At 31.8% G+C, this 25,828-nt stretch overlaps 2 long non-coding RNA genes and 1 pseudogene across 3 annotated transcripts; 1 reads left to right on the top strand and 2 right to left on the bottom strand.

Annotated features, from left to right (window-relative positions):
• Positions 1 to 107: 107 nt before the first annotated feature.
• Positions 108 to 24,334, top strand: LOC143042640 (uncharacterized). The gene is made up of 4 exons (XR_012968072.1): positions 108 to 237; positions 6,954 to 6,983; positions 19,938 to 20,520; positions 24,197 to 24,334. It is a non-coding gene; the product is annotated as an uncharacterized LOC143042640 (long non-coding RNA).
• On the bottom strand, positions 7,643 to 15,480 carry LOC143048126 (uncharacterized). Of its 2 annotated transcripts, none has more exons than XR_012969751.1 (3): positions 15,325 to 15,480; positions 12,577 to 12,669; positions 7,643 to 8,047 (listed from the first exon to the last, which is right to left on the bottom strand). It is a non-coding gene; the product is annotated as an uncharacterized LOC143048126 (long non-coding RNA). The 2 variants fall into 2 exon arrangements; XR_012969757.1 differs by lacking the exon at positions 15,325 to 15,480 and adding an exon at positions 14,743 to 15,043.
• Positions 8,891 to 11,362, bottom strand: LOC143060666 (uncharacterized; annotated as a pseudogene).
• Positions 24,335 to 25,828: the final 1,494 nt, after the last annotated feature.

The raw sequence follows: 25,828 nt of genomic DNA, 5'->3' as shown, positions 1-25,828 counted from the left end.
ATTAAACCACTTACATTTAGTGCATGAGAGTGTTTATGTATCGTTTAAATGACCGTACGTTTTATAATCTATCAGATACTTTTGAATTTTTTATATTGACGGATGAATGATTTTTGCGTACTTTCTTATTGAAGTGAAATAATGAAGAAAAAATATTCGAAGACGATAAAAGGACTGATATTTTGCCTGGTTTTGATTATATGCAATTTTGGTTTGAGAAGGAATATTGATCAAAATGTATGTATAAATATTCAATGAATTTAAAAAAAAAAAAATTGCCTTTCTGTGCAAAAATTTTCATTCTGTCATTCATTATCGGTAGTTTCTCATTTTCAATCGTTCATAAAATATCTCATTTCCCCGCTTTGTGTTCTCCTTCTATTTATAGGTTTGTATTGAGTGTTATATAACATGCATAGTGTATCTAATCTATAATGTTTGATATCTACATTTACACCTTGTTACATATATATGCAAATACTGAGTACGTTTCACCGATACACTTAATAAAAGTTCAACTGATCCATACTGTACACTTCGTGAAAGGTTAAAGATGGGTCAGTCACTACATTTATAGGGAGATTACAACAAAGAAGACATTTGACGTCCTTGAAGACTTTAAGTCAAAAACTTGAACAGGATACAGTAGGGTTTAGCGTTATGTTTAATTTTGAGAATCAGTGTTACCTCGAAAGCATTTCAGTACTTTAAAATAACTCCTAATAAAACTACGTGTGTGAAATTATCCAAGAAATCTCGATCGATATTATTTTATTTTATTTTATCAGTATACAAAATCGAGGTTCAAATTTATCTCAAAATACCTACTCAATGAGCAGTGTAAATTGTATGCAAATACTTAAAAATACCAATTATAGATATAGAACATACAATATTATCTCCTCTACCCTTGACTTATACAACTTTTGTCCTTTCGCAAATATTCGTTTTCAATGATTAATCAGAAAAGCTATTGAATATTGATTCGAAATATAAAATCATTACAGCTGTTTTTTTGTATTGCTGGTCTAAATCTCAGAGCTACAGGAAGTAAGCATCTGAATGGTTTGTATGCTCATATGATTCATATAGTAAACTACTAAATTATCGGTACCCTTTATCACGATAGAACGGAATCGAGTCTTTTCTTACATTAAAAATTACAATTTTCCCCCTTTTGTTCTACTTCATGTTGGATATAAAATAAGATTGAAAGAATGACGTAAATTTATGGATCATCTCAAAGTTGACGGCGCTATCCTATATATGTATACTGGTAAATTTTGACAAGCATGTACCGGTTAAAAGGATTCTTTATTAAAAAGGGTCTTTGCCTGACTTTTAAATAGCATTCATATGAACAAAACAATAATTACTGAAAAAAAGAAAGTCTATGTACGCCGGAAGCCCATTTATGACCTCCCATAATCTACATAGCATTTGAAAAATCGTAATCCTTGTCTAGAATTGTGAAATCCATCATTACGAATAATTTTTTTTAACAAGGATGAAAATCCGGATCTGAACAAATATTTCTAATTTGTTTGTGTATTAAGTACATTGACCATCAATTTCATTTTAATTCATTCACCTAACATACGGCTAACTAATATACCATTCGAAATCCGGTCATCTTTTAATTACAACCTATTTGCCCCTCATGTTCCGTGCTCGGACCAAGACCTTATTCCATGTTTTCGTATCCGGTAAATGGTATCTGTAAGAAGCATGGCAGTTCATACCACTGCTATTCGGATGAAACGCAAATTTACCAATCATCAAACAATCGGATAATTGGGATGAGATATCCGAGCGAATAGAAGCTTGTTTGGGAGATATCAAAACTTGGATGTGTACAAAAATGCTAAAGTTAAACCAGGACAATATCGTTCTGATTGTGTTTGCTAAAAAACACAAAGTCAAAAGTTTTGGTAAGTTACAACTGAATTTTGATGAAAATATAGTAAGTAAATCATCATATGTTCGAAAGCTCGGATTTTTGTCAAACCCTCAGCATGCAGCAACAAACCAAGCATTTACAAAATCCCGATTCCATCAGATTCTTAACATAGGACGAATTTGATCGCATATTAGTATAACGGGAGACGCTTCACTGCATGAAAACCTCTTGTATGCGCTCTTGTTACGTCATGACCTGATTATGGTTATGCTTTAATGTATGGTGCGAATGCCTCGTGTCTATCCAAACTTCTGCGTGTTCACAACACTCAAAGCTAGTAACCCGCAAATAGGAGTTTGAACATATAACTACAATACTTTTGACTCTTCATTGTTTAACATCTTAATGCCGATACCAGTATACACTGTTGTTTACCCATTCAAAAGCCTTGCATGGACTTGCTCCTTCGTATCTTAGTGAAATCATACAATTTTACAAACCGACATGATCGTTGAGATCTGAAAATAATGCTTTAATCGAGATGCACGGACCAAATGTATGGTGGACTGAGGTTCAATGTGGCGACCGTGACTCAGTGGAATAGCCAGCCAGCCTATATTTGAAATGAACAATCAAATAAGCTATTTAAGAAAGGACACATAAAACCAGGTTCATCCACAATTATCTACATAACAAAATGTCGGAACAGGAATATGACTTTTGTTGTCCATTCGTTTGATGTGTTTTAACTTTTGATTTTGCCATTACAGTAGGGATTTTCCGTTTTGAATTTTCTTCGGAGTTCAGTATATTTGTACTTCTACTTTTTATATTAAAGGTGCATTTGTAAATCGCTTTTAGTATAGACCCGGAATTGTGATTGATTGTGTTTGACTGATGTTGATTGGCTAATGTGTTATGTACATTTTAGTTTGATTTGTTGTATCTCTATATACTTTGATATAAGATCTTATTATGAGCCCATGTTTTTTTCTTATCCCAGGAATAGATTACCTTAGCCGTATTTGTCACAAAAAGTGCTTAAAATACTTGAAAACCAAAATATTTTTTTCTGAAGTTTAATTGGTAATCCCCATAAAACCAAATTACATATTTTATTTAGTACATGTACAAAGTTTTTGACATCATCAATTACTGCAATCGCGACTCTTGCTAACTACACAGGCAACCATGACAACCCATACAGTTGCCAAATATACCACCATCTGTAAAAAGATGGCTTTTGAGTTGTCCTACGTTAAAACAAATTATATGTAGTCAAATTCATGGGGAAAAAACCATTTCAAAAATGCAAAAATGTTTGGACAAATATTACACTCGAGATTTATGCTTTTCAGAGGAATCTAAGGGGTAAACTGTTATTTCATTGCTAGCCTGTTGAAAACTCTTCTGTCTTTTCTTGAATTTTTGTTTGATTTTTGGATATCACGAAATCTATATATAAAGCTAGCCCAAAACTTAAAAAAAAAGGAATTCATATCTTTTTCACCTTGAACTTTACAGTTCATCGGTTTGAATACAAACTTTTTAAATTAAATAGACAGAGAATGATCATGTTATATAATTCTGGAGCACATTACCGCAGTGTTTGGTGGACCGATGTTCGTGTTGCTTAGTCTTTAGTTCTCTATGTTTTGTCTTCTGAACTATTATTTGTCTGTTTGTCTTTTTATTTTTAGCCATGGCGTTGTCAGTTTATTTTCAATCTATGAGTAAGACTGTCCCTCTTGTATCTTTCGTCCCCTTGTTTCTGACTTTGAATGCAGAAATTTTAAATAAGTTAACTGTTTGATGTTCTTTAAACTTAAAAGTTCAATAAATTCAAACACACTTGGTCTAGACCATACACATTTCTTTATAAATTTTAATCTAAGTTCCTTATATTTCGGACACACTGCGATGAAATGGAATTCGTCTTCAATACACTGATGGCAAATTGTACTACATGACAACTCGATGCTTTGGTAGCATCCGGTTTTAACTGCTAATGGAAGCAAAAAAAGTCTAATTTTTGAAAGTGCTCTCCGATACCCTGTAGGAATATACTTTGTTCAATAGAATTGTAAATCAAAACGGTTTATAATGTATATATAGACACGGCACTTGCTACTGCTATCGCGTCCATCTTATGTTTTAACTATCTAAAAGCATTTTTTTAGTTAAAGGGAAATCAATCTCAAAGACAAGCTCTGATTGCTTAATACACATATTCCCAAGTCCAATGTTTAGTTCATCTTTAATTAACTCTTCCCAATTTACAAATTTTGAACGTTTTCGATCATTATTTATACACTTTGTATACGAGGCGTAAAATAGTTATTTGTTGACAGGATTTTGAACCAATATTCAAAAATATAAATTTTCCTTTTAAACATCTTGTGGACTTTTTCGAAATCATCACTTTTATAAAGTCAACCAGACTTCGCATGCGTAAGAAATTACACTACCTACGTACACATCAAGTAGAGGCAGTAGATTTTGTGTTTATAAATGGTAATTTCGTGACGTAGATTGCATAGCAAACATTGATTTTCGACCTTGTTATTCCAGGTTCCTCTGTGAAGAAAGAAATTTTGATTTAAATTCCAAGTAACACTAGTCATCAAGAGTCTCGAGATTTAAGCTCTCATTATTGTAGAACATAATCGTTGATTACACCTCCGTTTCGAAACTCATCTGCCTTAAATAGTGTTTAAGGTATATAGTTTTAATGAATTCAGCATTGACTGCAGACATTGAAAGGTTTCCGAAAATAGCACCATATCATCTGCATACATAAGAAGAAAAAAACCCAACTTAAATCTCGCATCTAAAGCGGGATGCATTCATCGATCAAAAAGGACATTTCACAGTCATTGACATATAAGGAGAAGAATTAAGGCGATAAAGCTTCACCTTGTGGTAAACCGATTTGACATTCAAAAATTCAGAGTACGAACCTTTTGAACGAACAGCATACTTTATTACTTCGTACATAGAGTACACAATTGACTGTAATTTCCACGTATTCCTACATATGAAAGCTTCATCCAAAGTTTTGTACGATTTATACTATCAAACGCTCTCCTGTAGACCACTTAACAGCAGTACAGTCGTTTCTCGTAAGATAACGTCCTTTTTATAAGAGGATGCAGTACACATATTGCATTTACCGTGCCATGACTTTGCCTAATTCCAAATTTTGCGTCGCTGATAATGTCGTTTACACATGCCAACTTTACCAGTTGTTGGTTTAAAACAGCTGAAAATAACTTGTTTTAATTGCTCATGAGGCTTATCCCTCTGTAAATATTAGTTAAGTTTACGTTCCCTTTATTTATATAAACCGGTATGACTATAGCTTCGCACAAAGACTTTGGGAATTATCCATTCTTGAGAAACCTACTATTAATGGAAGCAAAGTTCGATGAAATAATCGTTAAGCAAGAGGTCAAGACTATGACTTTTACTTTGCTTCAATAGATTAATAACCTTCTCTACTTCTTTGTATGTTACTTCATCATCAAGTTCAACACAAAAACTACCTCCTTCAGTTGATTCCTTATCCGAATCCAAATTCATTTCTAGTCTAAGATCTTTAAAGTGCATTTAATTTCAGATTACTTTTACCTATTTTTGTTTTGGCTTCAACTTTGCATAAAATAATTTTGGGTTTGTTTTGCGGATCACACTAAGCTTGTCACCTTCTTGTTTCATGCATTGACGTTTCAGATAACGTTCAATTAATTTGTATGTTTTCATCCACTTATTTAGTGTTTTATGATTATTTATAGAACTGTTGCTGTTAAACGCATTCAATGCCCTGGTGTAATATCGAAGTAAAGTTTTCAACTCATCCGAAAACAAAGGTTTATCAAAATTCAGCTTTGTGTTTCTGTGTTCAGATTTATTTCTTCCGATAAGTCACGATTTTTAAAGCACGTGTTAAGTCGATCAGGTTCACAAGGAAAGCGTCACGCAGATCAGATTTGTATTCGTCTTTCCACTTAAACACTGATTTAAAAACGTCACGAAGGAATCCCGGAAAGAAATTACCAAAATTACATAAAAGATTAGGTCAGAAGAAAAACTGGGAAAAACATGCATTTTGGAGTCACTGTTCAAGGGATTAGTGACATGTTCCGAAGGGATTCCGTTATTGCTAGCTAGCATAGAACCTTCAAGTACTCCGTCACATACTATAATAAATTCACTAACTCTGCTTCATATATCTACTTCGTGTCTCCAGTAAAATACATATAATGCTTTACATGCATATTATCACATATCTACAATTTCTGATGTATTTATTCCTTCTTTATAATATTAGAATACTACAATGAGTGCAAGTCTATGTGTGTTGCATTGTTCTTACATGTGCTTCTATGTGCTTTATTCGATCGGATGGATACAAGCCTAAAACTATAAAAATTTATTATGTACACTTGAAAGAGAAATGCTGTTTTAATTGACTGGTTTAGATTTATTTTGTATGGAGGCAAATCCGGATAAATTCCAAGCCATTGCAGTTGGAAATAAAACATTTGTAAAAAAGTCTGTTTTAATGAACATTCAGCAAAAATATCTTGTCCTGAGATAGTCAAACTTTTTTAAAGTGGAAATTGACTATCAATTTAATTTTAATCACCACAATAAACATATCTGTCGTAAAGCATCTCAACAACCGAATGTTTTAAAGCGCATTGGCTGCTACCTTACTAAATTTAACAAATTGACCATTTTCGACACATTTATTTTATCTAATTTTAATTTTTGCCCTTTGGCATGGCATTTTTGCAACAACCCCCCCCCAACCCCCACTAAATAAGAAAAAAAAATCCTGAAAGAGCTTTACAATTTATGTATGAAGACTATGCTAGTTCATATGATTTACTACTTTTAAGAGCAAAGGTTGTATCACTGAAAATAAGACGTATGCTTAATATGGCTATTGAATGTTTTAAAATTCTATATAAATTGTCACCACCATATTTACATGATTTAGTTGCATTGAAAAATTGTAAATATACTTTTAGATATTATTATATTGTAGATATACCTAGGGTCCGAACATCGACCAATGGTAAGAACACTTTAAAAATACAGCTGCTATTTTATGGAATTATTTACTTGATGGTTTTAGAAAAAAATGCTAATTTTAGTCATTTAAAAAATATTTCAAAGTCATGGAAGGTAAATGACTGCAAGTGCAGATTTTTAGTTCATGTATTAAGCTAAAATTATTTCACATTTAGACCATACCCCTTTTTTAAAATATGTTAAGCTATGCATTTTACCAGCTTTTATGCCTAGTTTACACATATATGCTTTTAGCTTTAATACCTAGTTTATCATGCTTATATTCTGCTTACTACATAAAATGTTTTAGGGCTTTATTCTGTGCTGTGTAATGTATTGCATATGTATTATGTGTTTTGTTATAAAAGTTGTATTGTTATAAATGTCTTGTTTGTCGGTTAGAAGCTTACGTTTTCTCTGTTTGTATACATTGCCGACTCTAAAGCTTTTTTACGTTTGTGATGAACTCGTGCACGAACGTCAACCAGCATTGTCATTAACCCAAAAGTTTAAAAAAAAAATACACTATTTGTTTGAAATTCGATCCGCCCTTTCTAATTCTTTCTTTCTGTTTAATTTTAATATATATCTAATCGTTGATCTTCTTGATTGAATATAGTCTTGTACTTATATTCTATTAGTAGGTACGGAAAGTGATTTTTTTTTAACAACTGATCCAAGAAAACTTTACCTCATTTTAAAGGCATTGTGAAGACATTTTCAAAACAGTTTCACTTTTATGAATACACATAATAACAACAAAGAAATAGAAAATTTTCAAAATGACATTTTTTTTCTATCCTAGAAAAACTGTTTCCTCTCTTTAAAAATCAATTAAATGTATATTTTTAATCATTTGGGTTATAGTTTTGTTAATACTGCTTCTTTTACATCTTTTTACTCAATTTCAATCCACCATGTTCAGTTTTCGGTCAAAATAGAAGCATAAAGCATGAAAATGTCAACCACTCCCATGAAATGCTATCGTCCAAAGTCCCATAATATTAATTATGACAATACCTTTATATATTGTGCCAAATTCCTTTCTTCAGAACATCAATTGGTATACTGAAAATGCAAAATAAAGTTTTATAAACATTTGAATGTGTAAAATTACTCTTTATATATATATATATATATATATACAAATGTATGTGTGTGTACCATGAGACACAAGACAAGTTTCGCAATATGTCATCTGTCTTTATATAGTCATGATAGTTTAAAATATTCTTTTTCATTAACCTTATTTATTGAAACATTCTTATTCTTATATAGTGAATGCTTATAAATAAAAATAAACAACAACCTTCCAACAATTATAGTTCTAAAATACCTGTTCCACTGAAAAACAATGAATATAAATATTACCTTTTTTATTTTAGAAATTTCAAACAAAATAAGTTTGTCTGATCAATGTAAAGACTTGTATGTATAGTATACAAGTAAAGTAAATTAATATCTGTATACATTAGTTACAATATTTATACAGTGAAATCTGTCTATTGACTAAACCAAACTCATTCATGACTGAAGTTCAATCATTGAATCTGAGATGAAGGGAATTCAGAATATGGTTTCCAGTTTATTCAGGGTTTAATTTAGACAGGTTTCACTGTATCAATCATTAGTTGTTAGTATGACTTGCAGCCTCCCATATATTTGAAATTACTTCAATACTGATCAATTCAGAATATGGGAAGCTCCAAGGTAAAACTTGATGGGTGTACATGTACTCAAAGTAAAGTTTTGGTGTAAACAAGTGTCATGGAGGTGCATTGTGTACTCAAAGTAGAGTTTTTGTGTAAACAAGTCATGAAGGTGCACATGTACTCAAAAGTAAAGTTTTGGTGTTAACAAGTGCCTTGGATTAGTTCATGTATTCCTATACATGACCATGCTGAAATCATATTACTTCACTTCCTGTGCGACTACATGCAGAACGAAGCTTGAACAGAACTTGAAACATGGTTTTAGACGTACCACCTCAGGTATTATCTCAAGTTTTTTGGCTCAATAATCCTCTAATAGTCTGTATGTATAGATAGATGTAGTGTCTGTTACCTTCCCTTCACTGTCTAATTCACTATCGTACATTAAGTTGTAGTAGTCTGGAAATCCGGGTACTGTTGATATTACTTTGGCAGTGAATGTTCCTTCGTTGAAAGTATGTTGAACTTTTTTCCCAACAAGAATTGGCATCCTAGATGACCTTTGTTGTATATTTTTACTCACATCTTTACTGGCAGCCTCTTCAATGAGCTTTTTAACATTTTCTGTTAGAGCATCTATACTAAGCGCCTTACCTTTTACAGATGCATTAAAAATTTTCTTATCTTTAACATATTGCTTCAAGACGTTTTGTCGGAACCTTAACTGCGCAATCAATGCCTTTCGTTTCTCACTTGTTCTGGATATGGACCTTAGTATGTCATCTGCTACACTAGAACTTTGCCATAATCCATAGAAAATAACTTCTGATGTTTGTTTTCCTTCTTCCTGAAGCTGTTTTCTTTCTTTTTCCTCACTTCTTCTTGTTTCTTCTTTAATAATTCTAATCTTTTCTTTTTTATTTCAGCACACCTCAATTTAAATTTTCCCCTTAATTCCCTACCTTGTTTCCTTGCATCTGTCAACAATTTATCTCTCTCTTCTTTAGGTAAACTATCCAACCATTTATGTGTTTTGTTGAACGAAAATGTGATAAATGATTCATTTGTTAAAATTGAAGCATTAGGTCTGAATCTGACCATGAAATCAAGCATCCCAAATGCTCTTTCTGGTAGCTTGTTGTGTGGTATAACTGATAAAGTTTCAGCAGATAACTCTGGTGATACTACATAAAATAGACCTCCTGGCAGTTGATCCTTCATTGCTACTTTAAGCAGTTTATAAAAAGAAGCAAACAAAGTTTGTGCTACCTGCACAGCAAGGGTGTCTATCTGATCATCCTGCATTTTTAAACAATCAAAATACTTGTCTTTATGAGTTAAATTCTCATCAAATGGAAATACTTCACAATTTATAAAGGAATTAGCATCTTTGCTATTTTCATAAAAAAAGTCTAGAAGCATTTCATAATATGCATTCATTTCTAAAACATGTCTATCAGTTTTTTCAATGAGGCGCCACAATGGCGCAGTTATAATTTTTGATATTAACCCAAGAACTTTACACTCGGCTAATACAAGATTAGATCTACACAGAGAAAGTGTGGCTTTTTGCAGGAAATTATTTGCACCATGCACATTTTGCAAAAAATTTACTATATGATTTCTATGGTAAAAAGCAATTTCACCCATAAGAAAAACAATATTGAATCTGTTTCTTCTGAAAGAAATAAAGTTATTTTTTTCATTTTCTCAAAACAATATGAATTAAAATAGGCAAAACAACCACATTTCTCGTCAACTCCTCTGGCAAAACTTTTTGCACAGAATCTCAAAAATGTTATAACATCACCATCAAATTTAGATAAAAAAATGTCATCTCTTTCATCTACACCAAACTCATTTTCAAGGTCATTCACAATATTGTCCTCTTTATGAAGGACTTCAAATTCTTTAAGTGCAGGTGTGGTGCACTCTGCAAAGTTAACAAGCAGGTGTAATCCACAAAAGAAATTATTTACAGTTGAACAGGCATTTTTTTGAACATCTGTCAGATCATCCCAACCATCAACAACTTCTGGCATAATTTGTTTACGGTAATCAATTAATAATTCTGTAAAGGCTATATTTGTTTTTGCCCTGTCTGACATGAAGTCTCGAATGTTACATAATATATTATATCCATGTGATATCTCATTGTTTTCTAAAATTCCATTACACAGTTCAGCTATATCTGTTAAAATCTCCTTAAAAGTATCTAAAGTTGTGGAGGATGCTTTATTGTGCATTTCTCTTCAACCTAGCATGTATACATTTTTATGATCATCACTTATAAAGAAGCTGTTGTATGTCTTTCCAAACTTCCGTGTTTCATCAGAATATAATGTTGTTTTTACTTTGTCTTGCAAACACTGTCCGACCTGAATATTACTTACCACAACCTTTTCTGTTACAATATTATCAATGGTTCTTCGTGTTGGAATTTGCTTTAAAGTTTTTCCAGATAATTTAAGACTTTCATTGATAACGGATACTATGTGTTCAGTTGCTACATTCTTACCAGATATATTCATAACGGCTTGTCTAAATTCTGGTGTATATGCACGTAACCTATCGTCCAAAATATCTATTTCTTTATCGTCTTGCATTAAAGAATGAAGGTAATCCCTTGTTTGCATAGAGTCATTTAGGTTTGTTTTAAGGTTACTTACAAGCTCTTCGTGTTCATTCAACTGTTTTAATGCATCCTTGTACAAACTCTGAATTTTATTCAGTTCACTTTTCAAATTTTTAATTTCTTGTGTTTTGCTCTTATTTATATTGTCTATGTCTGTTAAATTCTTCTTTAAATCTTTAGTACATGATTTGTGTTTTACTACACAGGATGACTGTCTTCTGATTTTAGTTTTTAAATTTTTACAACTATATCTTAACTTTTTAATTTTACTGTTTTGCTGTTGTATTCTAGATTTCAGATTTTCACTTGAAGTTTTGTTTTCCATTTTAACTTTCTTTATTTTTCTTTCTTGAAGAACAACATTTTTTTTCTAATTTTCTTTTCAACTGATTTACTACAATTGACTTCTTTTCCTGATTTACTTGTAATTCATTAGCTAAATCTTCTGCTATTCTTTTATAAGTAGCATCTTCACTAGACTTCTGATTTTGTATTTTGCAGTCACTTGCACACATATTACATGTATTAAAACATTTGTTAATAATGTAGCCTTCTCTAGGCCTCTTTTTCGACTTACTTCTTTTTTCAGTCTGTGCAACCTTGTAACTAAAGTTTTTTTCTCTATATTGTTTTTTGTTATTTCAGTAAACCACTTACACATTTTGTCTTGGTTGATATTTTTTGATTTGATATAATTAAAAATTTTTAATGCCATTTGGTTGTTTAAAACAATATCAAAGTCTGAAAGGCTATGTTTATCAAAAAGTGGAATCAAATTTGTGAAGTCTGTTATTCGAGACATTTTGTAATTGAGTCAAAATATTTGTTGGAGTTTAAATATAAAAAAAGAAGATGTTGTATGATTGCCAATGAGACAACTCCAAAAGAGACCAAATGACACAGAAATTAACAACTATAGGTCACTGTACAGCCTTCAACAATGAGCAATGCATAGAATATTAAAATGTACCATCAAACCATTTCTTCAAGTTATCTAACATATTTCTAGCAATTTGTTCTCCTACTATCCACTTCATTTTTTTCAGTTTTCCATATTTCACAAACTCTGATCTCATCATGAAATATATAAAAACAATGTCCATTTTGTCTGGGTGACATGGCTCAATAACATCACAAATAAGTTCTTCTAAAAAGTTTATGATAAAAATGGCTCTTGCATTTGTGCAGTCAATGACTTTGTTTAAGTGGTAACATAGTCGCTTCTGAAAGACGTCATTATAATGATACAAAGCAAGTTCAGTACTAAGGGCGTACGCAAGTTTTATATCATATCTTCTATTCTTACTTACATTTCCAATTTCTCGATTGCATAAATATTGTAAAACGCTCTTATGGTTCATGTTCTTGATAGTTCTAGATGGAAATTCCATGATGATATAGATCTGAAATACAAATATGTACACTAGATGCCAATGCTTGAAATTTCTTAGAATGCCATGATTTGGTATCAGCAAATTGAATGTGTGTCAGTATTTAATTATACCATTGTATTCAGAACATATATGTGGGGGAAATTTTAACTATTCAGTGAATGTGATCACACACACAAAAATATGTAAACAAAAAATTATATCGTAAAAGTTTCCTGTTAATAACAGTCTGAAAAATAGGGTCATGTTAATACAACATGTATTTTAAATAGAACTAATATGACCCCATTTTTCACACTGTATTATTATTTTCAAATGTGATATTGATAACCATGATAACAGAGGAGAATTGACGACGTAAGAATAATTTGCCAAGTCATTTTTTTTGTTATTAAAACATTAACTGCGAGTGTGAATACAGAAAAGCACTCAAAGTGAACTGCCGCTACTGCATGGAGGATTCTTATGTAATGTATGTTTAAGTTGAAAATATATATATATTGATTGTTGTTAAACGGGTTGTGAACCCAAATGAGGGGTAACACCTCAATATAAAGGTATCTGGTCGTTCCATCCCCAAGTCGTTTCGGCCAAAAGTCAATCCTTCCCCATAATAAAATAAGAAATAAGCTATATTGACTCGAGGATTTGGTGACAAATTTTTTAAATCAGTATAAATGGAATTAATTATTTGTAAAAAGTATCAATGATGGATGCATGACAACAGGCAAGTTTAGTATGAATATATTGGAGTACCAGTAAGCAGAAGAAGTAAGATGAATTATTTAATGTCATTTATGAATTGCATGTAATTGTTTATATATCCTCATTTTTGTCAAGCCTTCGACTTTTGTAGAAAAAACCAGACATAGCGATTCTACATTCCGTCATAGTCTTTTTTGGCGGCGTCCACAAATATTCACTCTATGATGAAAGTTTTTCAAATTTTCTTAAACTATCCTGATTTCTACCAAACTTGGACAGAAGCTTGTTTATGATGTGGGTCTCATTGGGGTCTAAGCATGACGCGGGATTGTCAATTTTTTGTAAACGTGACACATGAAAGTCAAATTATTGTGCTGTGAAAACGGGAAATGAAGTAAAGCGGGACATGGGAAATTACAAAAATATGAGAATTGCTTACGTACATAGTGTAAGCAGGATACAGGAATTCAACAAAACAGTAAGGGGGATCCGGGTCAAGAACCCCTCAATGAGACCCCTATCATCATAAAATAGTACCTGAAGTCTATTTTTTTTCGTGTATTTTACTTAATATAAATGGAAACATTACATTCACTCTGTGGTTAAATATTTTCAAAATTTTAATAACTTTATTAAACTATCAGAGTACTTGAGACGGACCGACAAGGGGTGGGATCGACATGAAAGCCAATGTAATGACTATCCCTTTGATGAGGGGTATATTTGATAAAAAAAAAATGTAAGAAAACACTTTTTAGTACAAATGAGCACATATTATTTGAAGAAACTATCCCAAAGAACTATACATCTATCTGGTATTATATAGTCAAAACATGTCCAAGAATTTTCTAATATTTCTTGTCTTATATATGATATTATTACGTAAGTATTTCTGTATTGGCTTTGTTATTGGTCCGAGGCTTGCTGTATTGGCAGGTACAGCTGGCTGAGGACCAATAACAAGGCCAATACAGAAATACACGTAATAAGATCTTTATTAATTAACTACAGTGTTACAATATTTTTTTTAATTTCATTTCAAAAGAGATAAATATTTTTACCTTGAAGTGGAACTATACAAATCTCAGTTTGTTTCTTTTTATAAGATGCAATACATAATGATCTCGTGCTGTTTCCAGGTATCTTCAGCATTTTCTTATCTGATGAATTTTTCTACCCTTTTCAGTCACTATAAAGTGTTACAACTTAAATTTAGACGCAACACATAAATAGTAATTGGAAAGGTACTGCCATTGCATGTGTTATGCAGAAACTAATTTAAAATCGATGTGAAATTATGAGGTCGTCAAGAAATGAACTTTGTGATGATCTACTCGTTCCCCAAACCTGAAATAGTTCTATCGTCTGCTTTCAAAGTACCTTTTAAATGAATGGGACCGTCTTTCGCCTGAAATGTATGCCATACTGACATTTTGAGCATGTTTAAGATAACTAAATGACAACTGCGTCTTCAAAACAACTGTTTACTTTCAGTTTGTGTTTATCGTGTCTTTCGATGTAAAATCTAGAGACGTTCCGAAATCCTGCACTTGTGTCAACTCGGCCAATATAGAATAACTCGGCCAATACAGAAAAAAATCTATATTGGCCGAGTTATTCTGTATTGGCCCAGTTTACACATTATATTGCATTGGCAGTTTTCATCATATTAAGTCCAATAACAGTGTAGTTAGCTAATAATCTTCTTTATTATCAAAAATAATTGGACCCCTCTTCTACTTCTAGAAAAGTTGTTCAAAATATATACAGCTGATATATATAGGAAAGAAAATTTTTAAAGTTAAAAAAATTAAAATTTTCTTTTTTTTCTTTTTCTACATTAGTAAAATGAACCCTGGTTTTAGGGACAGTCCCTCAATTATGGGATACCCCTCATTTTCTTTTTTGGAGGGGGAAGGGGCAACCTGTTAAACCACATGTGACATTATTCAGTATCCTTACTATCTCATGTCATGACACGTGCAATGGTTCAGTATCTTTTCTTTCTGGTGTGTTATGTGGTTTAATAATTTTAAATGGCAATAAACTGGCTTTATAATGCAAAAGTGTCTTTAAAGTCTTAAACTATATGGCAGTTTCAAGCTGATTAAATCAGAAGTAAACAGGAAGTTGTCAATGCAAGGGAAATAACTCCGTATATATAAACCTTCTGTTGTTGAAGGGTTATTTATAAAAAAATATTTTGATATGAATACAGCTATCAAGAATTATTTATTGGACCTAATTAATTAAAAAATATATCATACTTAATAAAAAAGTACATTTTATGGCTGTATAACGTTCCCATGTATATATTTTTGAAAGAATGTAACTTTCAACCCTTGTTTCTATCTCAAATATTTCATCGTATTCTGGAAAATTATAATATACAAAATCATGAATATTCATATAACATCTATCAAAAGAAATCAGAACCTTCAGAGATTTAACAAGTTAATAATAAGCCGTAATAGGAGGTCACCCAAAGATTTTATTTTTACACACATCCGGGAACATTTATTTAGGGTAATTATGAGTTATCTCCCATTGGTTTGCCGTACCTACTATTAGGAAGTACTGATATTGCATAATAATATCTTCATACTTCACAATTCCGGAAATTATTGCATATTTTTCCTAATAGGTCGAATAAAACTGCAGGGATTTTTTTTTTAATAGATTTACTATATATATACCCCGACTGAAGGACTATTTTGTGTTTAATCAATGAAGAAACATATTGGTGCGACGATATTTCTATTAAAAAACGACAGATCGCTATGTAATTACAGCATGAAAAATATACGACGCAGGAAAGTCAAGTTGCTCAACCAATTTTGTCAATATAACGAAACAATAAACAACTGTCATTCAAGTGGGAGGATTAGTAATATTTAATACCAGGTTTGACCCACAATTTTCATGGGAAAATGCCTGTATCATTTTGAATCTGGGAGTTGTTTTTTGTTCGTTCGTTACGCTAGATGATAACGTCTTCATTTGTTAGTTATTATGGATTTCCTCTTTTTGAAATAACCTTGGAGTTCGGTATTTTTCATATACTATAAAATTGAGAAAGGAAATGGGGAATGTGTCAAAGCGACAACAGCCCGACCATAGAGCAGACAACAGCCGAAGGCCACCAATGAATCTTCAATGTAGCGAGAAACTCCCGCACCCGTAGGTGTCCTTCAGCTGGCTCCTTAAAAAATATGTATACTAGTATAGTGATAATGGACGTCATACTAAACTCCGAATTATACACAAGAAACTAAAATTAAAAATCATACAAGACTAACAAAAGCCAGAGGCTCCTGACTTGGGACAGGCGCAAAATTGCGGCGGGGTTAAACATGTTTATGAGATCTCAACGTTCCCCCTATACCTCTAGTCAATGTAGAAAAGTAAACGCAAAACAATACGCACATTAAAATTCAGTTCAAGAGAAGTCGAGTCCGATGTCAGAAGATGTAACAAAAGAAAATAAAAAAAATGACAATAATACATAAATATAGAATAACCATACATTGTCTCGAAATATCAATGTTATTTGTACAAGGCTTAGAAACAGGTAGAAAGCGAGGCTGTGCCGAGCATTTCTACCTGTTTCGAGCCGAGTACAAATAACAGATTGATATTTCGAGACAATGTATGGTTATTCTTTATATACTGCAACTCTTATTACTGTTCTAAATGAAGTATTTAGGGTAAAAACCGTCATATTTTAATTGTGAGCGGACAACGTAAAATTGCCGCGAACCTGTATGTTTTATTGACGTCATAAATAAAACTCTACGGAAACACATTGTCAACGTCATAAACAAGGTGATATACGGTCAGTGACTGTATATCACATATAAATATACGGTCAATGCAATTTGACTGCTCAAATAGCACAGCTGCAGTATATATAACAATAGACTACTAGCAGTTAACTGACATGCCAGCTCCAGACCTCAATTAAACTGATTGAAAGATTATGTCTTCATCATATGAATATCAGGCACAATCCCTCCCGTTAAAGGTTTAGTATCATACTATCATAAAATATATGAGAAGAGCATAACCCGTGTCATGCTAACAACTATTTAAAAAAAAAAATAAAAAAAAAATGTGTTTACTTCCGATGCAAAGACACTATAAGTGAATCAATATTAAAGTCAAAATATGCAATCTTTAATGACCTGACAAGAGTATCGTAACTATATCCCGTCTTAATAAGTCTGTTTAAAGGTTTTGTAAGCTTTTGAGGTGAATACTGACATTTTTGTGCTTTATAAAGAATATTACCATAAAAGATTGGATGTGAAATACCTGAACGTATAAGATGTCTGCATGTTGAGTTATATTTACGAATTATTTCCTTATACCGATGATGAAATTTATTAAATGTTTTGACTAAATTGTGATATCGAAAACCCTGGTGTAATAATTTTTCAGTAATACATAAATTTCTCTCGCTGAAATCTAATACGTTTTTACATTCACGAGCGAATCGTACAAGTTGAGATATATAAACACCATAAGATGGTGACAAGGGAACGTCACCATCTAAAAATGGATAATTAAAGATAGGAAATGAAAAATCATCTCTTTTATCATAAATTTTTGTATTAAGCTTCCCGTTAATGATATAGATATCAAGATCGAGGAAAGGGCAGTGGTCGGTGTTAGTATTAGCTTTATTTAAAGTAAGTTCAACAGGATAAATTTCTTTAGTATACATACTGAAGTCGTCATTATTAAGAGCCAATATATCATCCAAATATCTAAAAGTATTGTTAAATTTTTGTATCAAATGTTGTTTCGATGGGTCTTTGATAATTTTAGTCATAAATTATAACTCATAACGATACAAAAACAGGTCCGCAATAAGTGGTGCACACTTAGTCCCCATTGGATATCCAATAACTTGACGATATACGGAATCTCCAAAGCGAACAAAGAAGTTATCAAGTAAAAATTCAAGCGCATATATAGTATCAAAGCATGTCCAATTGACATAGTTCTTTTGTTTATTGCTACTAAAAAATGACCTAAAAGAGTTTGAACATATGTACTCGCATTCTGATTTTTTAAATGCCCCGTTAATTAGGGATATGATTTTGTTCTTAATAAGAATATGAAGCAAAGTTGTATATAGGGTAGAAAAATCAAAACTTTGAACAGATTTAAAATCACCAATATATGCAATCAATTTATCAAGTACTTCTAACGAGTTTTTGACACTCCAAAAGTAATTAATTCCACTATTTTCAAAGGCCTTATTTGACAATTTATTATCAAGTTTTTTATTAGTTATTTAAGTGTACTAGTAAGTAGAATAGACAATTTAGTAGTGGAACAATGGCTTGAAGATGAAATAAATCTATATTTGTAAGTTTTTTTGTGTAGCTTCGGAAGCCAGTACATAGTTGGGAATTTTTCCTTGTATTTGGTTCTGCTTGTAAAGAAGTATCTAAAAGTTTGTGTTTGTTACAGATGTCGTTTTCTGAAAATGAAGTCAGTTGGAATGTTGGTAAATTCTTGATTTCCTTTTGCAGAACCTCAATATAAAATTTACGTCAAACAATAATGATATTATTAGCAGCTTTATCAGCGGGGACAAAAACAAATTCCTTGGCTAGTTCTTTTAGTTTATGTTTGATACGCGAAATAGGGTTTTTATGGTTGTTGTTAAGAGTAAAATGTTCTTTAAAATGTTGTATACGAATATCAACTATTTTCATTACGGAATTAAAAAAAGAGTTTAAAGTTTTTTGTCAGTTTTTTCCTGTTTTATCCATTTCAAACAGTAGGTAAGGAGTGAGTTGTGGATGATATAACGACACTCATTCCAATTAATAATTGACGGGGGACGATATTTAGGTCCTTTACTGAGGAATGATTTTAACTCTCGGTCGCGAACGATGTTAAGGTATCCTGTTATGACATGGGAAATTGGGCCATAAGTGTATTCGGAATTATTGCAATTACACGACATAGGTGTATTTTCAATGATATTTACATCTATACACAATTGGCTATAATTAAACACATATTTCCGGGTAGATTTCTTGTAAATATAACAAATAATAGGGAGTTCAGTATTATCAAAATATCCAGAAATTTGGTCTTTAACAGAATGGTCGTTAAAAATACCGGCAATATTTACAAAATCAAAACCTTTATTGCCATACTTTATTTTAATAAAATGTTTTTTATGATCTTCAGGGCGATCAATTTTGGGAAACAGTTTAGAATAACAATATGCCATTATAATTTGAACGATTTCATACTTAGGACTGTAATATGAAATTGTGTTGCAGTCATCTAAAATTTTATTTAATTTATTTATACATGTTATAAGTTAAGAACAGAGCTTGGTTAACAGATAATGTCTACCAGCACTCTTTTATATAATCCTCTCTTGTTTCCTATTTATTTATTGTTTGTGTATAGGTTGTGATTAATATTAAGATTTCAGGGTCTCTTCGAAGCAGTAAAATATTGCAAATGATTTTAATAAAAAGGGGAAATTCAAATAAATATGATTTAAAAAAAAAATGGATAATACGTTTTTTAATTTCTTTCAGCATAGAGAAAACTGTCTTTCTGACACACTTTTTGAAACTATGCATATATTTAACTCAATAGCTGAAGCAAAAACAAATTGGCAATCGGTTGAATGGATTGTGCTCAACGTTCTTGACGGTTCTTCATACTTTTCGTATTTCAACTGTTGTTTGTTTGGAGAAAACATGTTAAGCATTCATCGTTCTGAAGCAAGCATTAAAAACACCCATATCCAAGGATCGGAACTACCAGAACTGACGGCTAGGCAATATATGTGTTCTACGAAACACATAACGTTCAAGCCTGTATATGTAGGTCTAGTGGAATATGGTATGCCGTGTGACCCCTGTATTACAGTGAAGCCAGTGATATATCCAAAAATTAAGGAGCATGGTACTGCTGTGTGTGCGAAAATTGCGTTTAACCATCTTAATCCTGGGCATCTCATAGAATGGTTTGAATACCAGAAATTAATGTATGTTGATACAATTGTCGTAATGTTGCAATATTTAAATGATGAGGCGTTAAAAGTGTTAACATTCTACGCAAGACAAGGTTTTTTGAAAATTTTGCCGTATCCAGCAGTCTTACCAGGACAGACAGGTAATATTCTATGTATTTCTATTTACAATAACTTGATGCGGTCATATTATATACCAACTAAAACATTGCGGCTGTTTTCCATGTTAACTTCATATACTGTGGATTCATTAATATTCGTTGGATACCAATGTTCGTGTATTTCGTGGGTACAGGAGAACCACGAATTTAAATGTTCAACGAGTTACATTTTTTTTCTAAAGTAATGTATGCACACTGTGCCGAAACCACGAAATTAGATATCCACGAAAATGAAAGTTTTCCTCAATCCACGAAAATTGGTATCCACGAAAATAAATGAATCCACAGTATATATATATATAGAGCAGACAAACAACTTAACTTTATCGGTTAGCTACAAAAGGTTATTTATCGATAATGGAAAGAATTTTAATTATAGGAATCATCTTCATTTCCTTAGATTTCTTAAATCTAAAACACTTTATGATTTTTTTAACAAAAGAAACAAAAATACACATGTATTTTGTAACTGTGTTCCAACACTGTTTACATTTTATACCAAACCATTAATTCTTAGATACCAAGACGTAATATTATTGTACTAGCTCAGTAGTAGCAATACAAGTTATATCAAAAGCAACAATGTATTAGTACTGTAGACATACATTTGTATATTGCAGCAGTTTATATTATACAATTCATCACAAAATACCAAATTAACAGATACATGATATAAATAAAAAGTATGCCTATTTCGGAATCCCAATACGGACTAACTGTGCACCAATTATTGCGGGCCTGTTTCTGTATTGTGAATAACAATTTATGATTAAAATCAGCAAATCCCTATCGAAAAACACGTAGTATGGTACACACATTAAATAACACTTTTAGATATTTGATGATATATTAGCTCTCAATAATGACGACATCTGTATAATGTATGTATACTAAATATATTTCTCCTGCTTAACTGACTTCAAATAAAGCTAATACTTACAATGAACACTGCTCCTTCCTCGATCTTGATATCTCTAACTTTAACGGGATTGATTGTTGGTTGCTTTACGCCGTATTGGCACAAAAAGGCTATATCGCGGCGATCTTTAACGGGAAGCTCAATATCAAAATTTATAATAGAAGAGAGGAGTTTTCATTTTCTATTATTAATTATCCATTTTAGATGGTAACATTCCCCTGTCCCCTTCTTATGATGTTTATGTGTCTCAGCTTGTGCGATTCGTCCATGTATGTTCATGTTACAACGTATTTGATTTTATCGACAGAAATATCTGTATTACTAAAAAATTACTACACAAGGATTTTCGATAAAACAAACTAGTCAAAACATTAACTAAATTTTCTCATCGGCATAAGGACATCATTTGTAAATATAAATCAACATGCAGACCCCTAATACATTCAGGTATTTCACATCAAGTTTTTTTATGATAATATTCTATTCAAAGCTCAAACATTTCGGCATTCACTTTAAAAGCTTATAAAACCTTTGAACAGACTTATTTAGAAAGGAAATAGTTCTGATACTGTTGTCATGTCATTAAAGATAGCATATTTGGTATTCATATATTTTCACTAATAGGGTCTTTGCATCGAAAATAAACACATTTATTCTATAACTAGTTGCTGGCATTATACGGGTTATGTTCTTCTCGTATATTTAATCATGGTATGATACCAAAAGTCTAACGAGAAGGGATTGTGCTTGATTTTCAATCAGTTTAGTTGAGGTCTGAAGCCTGCACGTCAGTTACTGCTAGTAGTCAAATTATGTATCATTGTCATGTTGCTTGGTGTCTTTTGTTACCTATTCTAACAGCGGTCTAAGACTTCTTTTAACTGTGCGTATTGCTGTCTGTTTGATTATTCTACACTGGCTAGAGTCATAGAGGAGGGTTTAAATCTCACAAAACATGTCTTACCTCGACGCATTTTTGCGCCTGTCTCAAGTCAGGAACATCTGGCCTTTGTTTGTCTATGTGTTTTTTTTAATTTTAGATCATTTATATGTTATGGATTTAGCGTGAAGTTCATTTTAGCTAAAACCCAAATTGTTTGGTGGGGGCCAGCTGAAGCCCGCTTTTGGGTGCAGGATTTTCGCGCTTTGGTGAAGGCTCAATGGTGGCCTTCGGATGTTTTCTATTTTTGTCGGATTGTTGTATCTTTGACACATTCTCAATTTCCATTCTCAATTTTACTTCTATTTCTTGATATTTTAGATTGTTTTGTATCGTTATACCTGCGAGGTTTATTGATATCCGACAATCTGAGATACCAGAATCACTCATTTCAAATTTATTAATAATTTTCACTGACAGGATCCATATCGGCACTTATGGCCAAATACGACAAAAAACATGGTGTATATAGTTATCAAAGGTACCAGGATTATAATGTAGTACGCCAGACGCGCGTTTCGTCTACATAAGACTCATCAGTGACGCTCATATTAAAATATGTTTACCAATATGATTTTTAGATTATGAGAAACAATCCATCCTTGAACTGCTAAAACTACTATTTCTTAAACCACGTGTTTCTAGATTTAAGAGATCAACATCATAGGAAATACAAACACATATAACTGAAATTAATATTTTTTAATAAACGACACATTTAAACACCGCATTTGGGCTTTTTCGTGACGGTCATTTGTTTGGTGGAGGAATCCGGAATACCCGGATAAAACCTCCGACCTTCGATAGAAAAACTGACAATCCTTGTTAAAGTAAGGTTTGTGATGAGTGCAACCGCAGTTCTGTGTTTTTGAGTTGACTATTGACCAATACATGTGTTGATTCCATATACGTTATCCCTAATAAAAATCACATTTTGATGGTCAGATGTTGAAAGTCGCTTGGTTACCTAAGTAAATTTGCTTACTTTTATTTGAACCCAAATTGAAATTTCTTTCTTTGGCAATCAAACCAAATTTCACGTGTTATATGTACACGTATAACTATTTTCCTTTCTTTGGAACAGAAAAATAAATGCATTCTGCTGATTTATTAGTCAAACCATGTATTGAAAGTTTGAAGAATTTACATTTCTTTTTAAAGAAAAACATTTTTTTAATTATAATTATGTTAGGAATCACAAAAAAAACCCCAAAAATATCATTATTTGTTTTTTAAATAAATTTGTCTACTCTTTTCAAACCTTCAACGTTATATTGTGAAATATTCGCAAAGTGACAAAAATAGATGTATTGTTATAGTGCTTACTGCTCCAATTCATGATTTACATTAAGAAAAATTGAGGTAAAAGATACTAAAAGAAGTATCAAAACATACAAGACGAAGAGATAGTTTTATAGAAATAAAAAAACAAGAGCCTGTTTACAACTAAATTTAACAAGGAAAGAAAGCTATGCAACTGTGGACTTTTATTATATATATAAAAATATTCTAAGACTTTCATCCGTCGTTTCTCATATTTTGCTCTTGCTTGTATTTCCGCAATTTATGATTTTCACCTTGCCCTTATCTTCATCTGTCTTTATGTGCAATTTCTTATGAAATATCGCGTTCGTTTGACATATTTCCCCTATCCCCTTAACGAAAGTATTCAAACAAATAATAATTTGTAACATATGTACACAAATTATGTCTTGATTTTGTTGATATTGTGATTGACGATTGAAGTTTAGTAAATCTATTAGTAATATTGACTGATATTTATGATATAATGATTTTAGACCGTGGATTTGAATCGACAAATTGGCATTCGGAACAAAGCCCGCATGACGAACAGGTTGCTGTATACACATGTCAGACATACCTACAAGGATATGAATTCGTTGCAGTGATTGATTTTGACGAATTCATTGTACATGACACATTTATGTCATACATGACCATGATGAAGGTATGCAGATAATACTTATTGATATATTGAAAATAATAGTGAACAAGAGTTACAAAGATGTCGAAACAGTTTATTTTAAATGTCATTTGTCACAAGAAAACAAACTACAATCGAGCTGTTTAGCAAAAATTTACACAAAACACACCCAAAAACTCCCAACATAAACAAACAGACCGATCAAAAGATCTACCCAATGAAGAATTGAAAGACAAAGAAGTTGTCACTTTGACACATTCCCTATTTCCATTCTCAATTTTATTGATTCAGGACCACCGAATTAAAATTTGGTACGTCCTTTTTGGATTAACATTTACCTAAAAGGCTCATATCAAAAAATGATAGCTGGGAACGTAAACATACTTAAGGAGGTAAATGACTAAAAGAGAAATAAACAAAACAATCTAAGAAAAATCATTTTCGCATATGTAAAAATAGCATGATGGAATTTTGTGCACGACTTCTAGAAAAGAACAAGTGCTATATAAAATATTTCTTATTGGTTGCCACTGTTAATAGATTTGTTTTCGTGATTGTATCAAGTTTAAAACACTATGCAGTACTTAGTCTACTTTTTGTTGTCTTATTAACGTATTATCCACTTTTCCTTGATTCAAACTTGCATTTGGCGTGTTAAAATATTTAAACGGGATGTCACATATGCTGTACTTCCCTAAGCAATTATTTCAAACGACAGACTTTAAATTCGAAATACAGAATCTTCTGTATGTGTCGTTAGCTTACCATCATTGAACGAACTAACACTGTGTATTTGATAAATACGGCGTCTTTCCTTTCTCAACATCAATGATTTGTTTATGAAACATTAAGTTATGTTTTGTGTTTCAATTTGTGCCACCAATGAACAGAACCATTGCGACCAGATAACAAATATTTTCTTGCCACTATAAAGAATGCTTGATAAGAATCATTTGTTTATTCCTGACACCACATTTTTTCTCATCCAGTTTCTAGATATGATTGCCTAATAATGTAAATTTAACTCACGATTTAGTATGTTGATATTTAAAAGAATACAAAGCAAAAAAAAAAAAACCCCACTTGCAGAATCTGATGCAAACAAGAAACTATTGCCGAAACATGTCCAAGTTTTCTTTCAAACGGATATAATTGTGCTGCAAAAAAATTGTATGACATTCAAGATTATTTAATTTAAAAAAAATTGTTGTTGTAGGAACAGTTGTTCACAATATCCATTGGCCAATATTTCAAAGTTATCATTAAATACTTTTCGACTTTTTTTTTTTATTCCAACCATTATTTTCCAAAGTGGATCCAATAGATTTTACTTTTCCTTCCTGCTGCCCTGTCCTAGTCTGTGTTCACTATTATTATTTAAAATGGAGGCTTGTTTGAGGGAAGATGTGTTGTGAGGGAACTTTTTTGTTAGTTTTGTACCATGATTGATGGTTGTTTAGCCGAATGATAAATTGGTCATAGTTTC

This window comes from Mytilus galloprovincialis, chromosome 1, assembly GCF_965363235.1.
Source record: "Mytilus galloprovincialis chromosome 1, xbMytGall1.hap1.1, whole genome shotgun sequence".
Lineage (NCBI taxonomy): Eukaryota > Metazoa > Mollusca > Bivalvia > Mytilida > Mytilidae > Mytilus > Mytilus galloprovincialis.
This window is presented reverse-complemented; position numbering and strand designations above follow the sequence as displayed.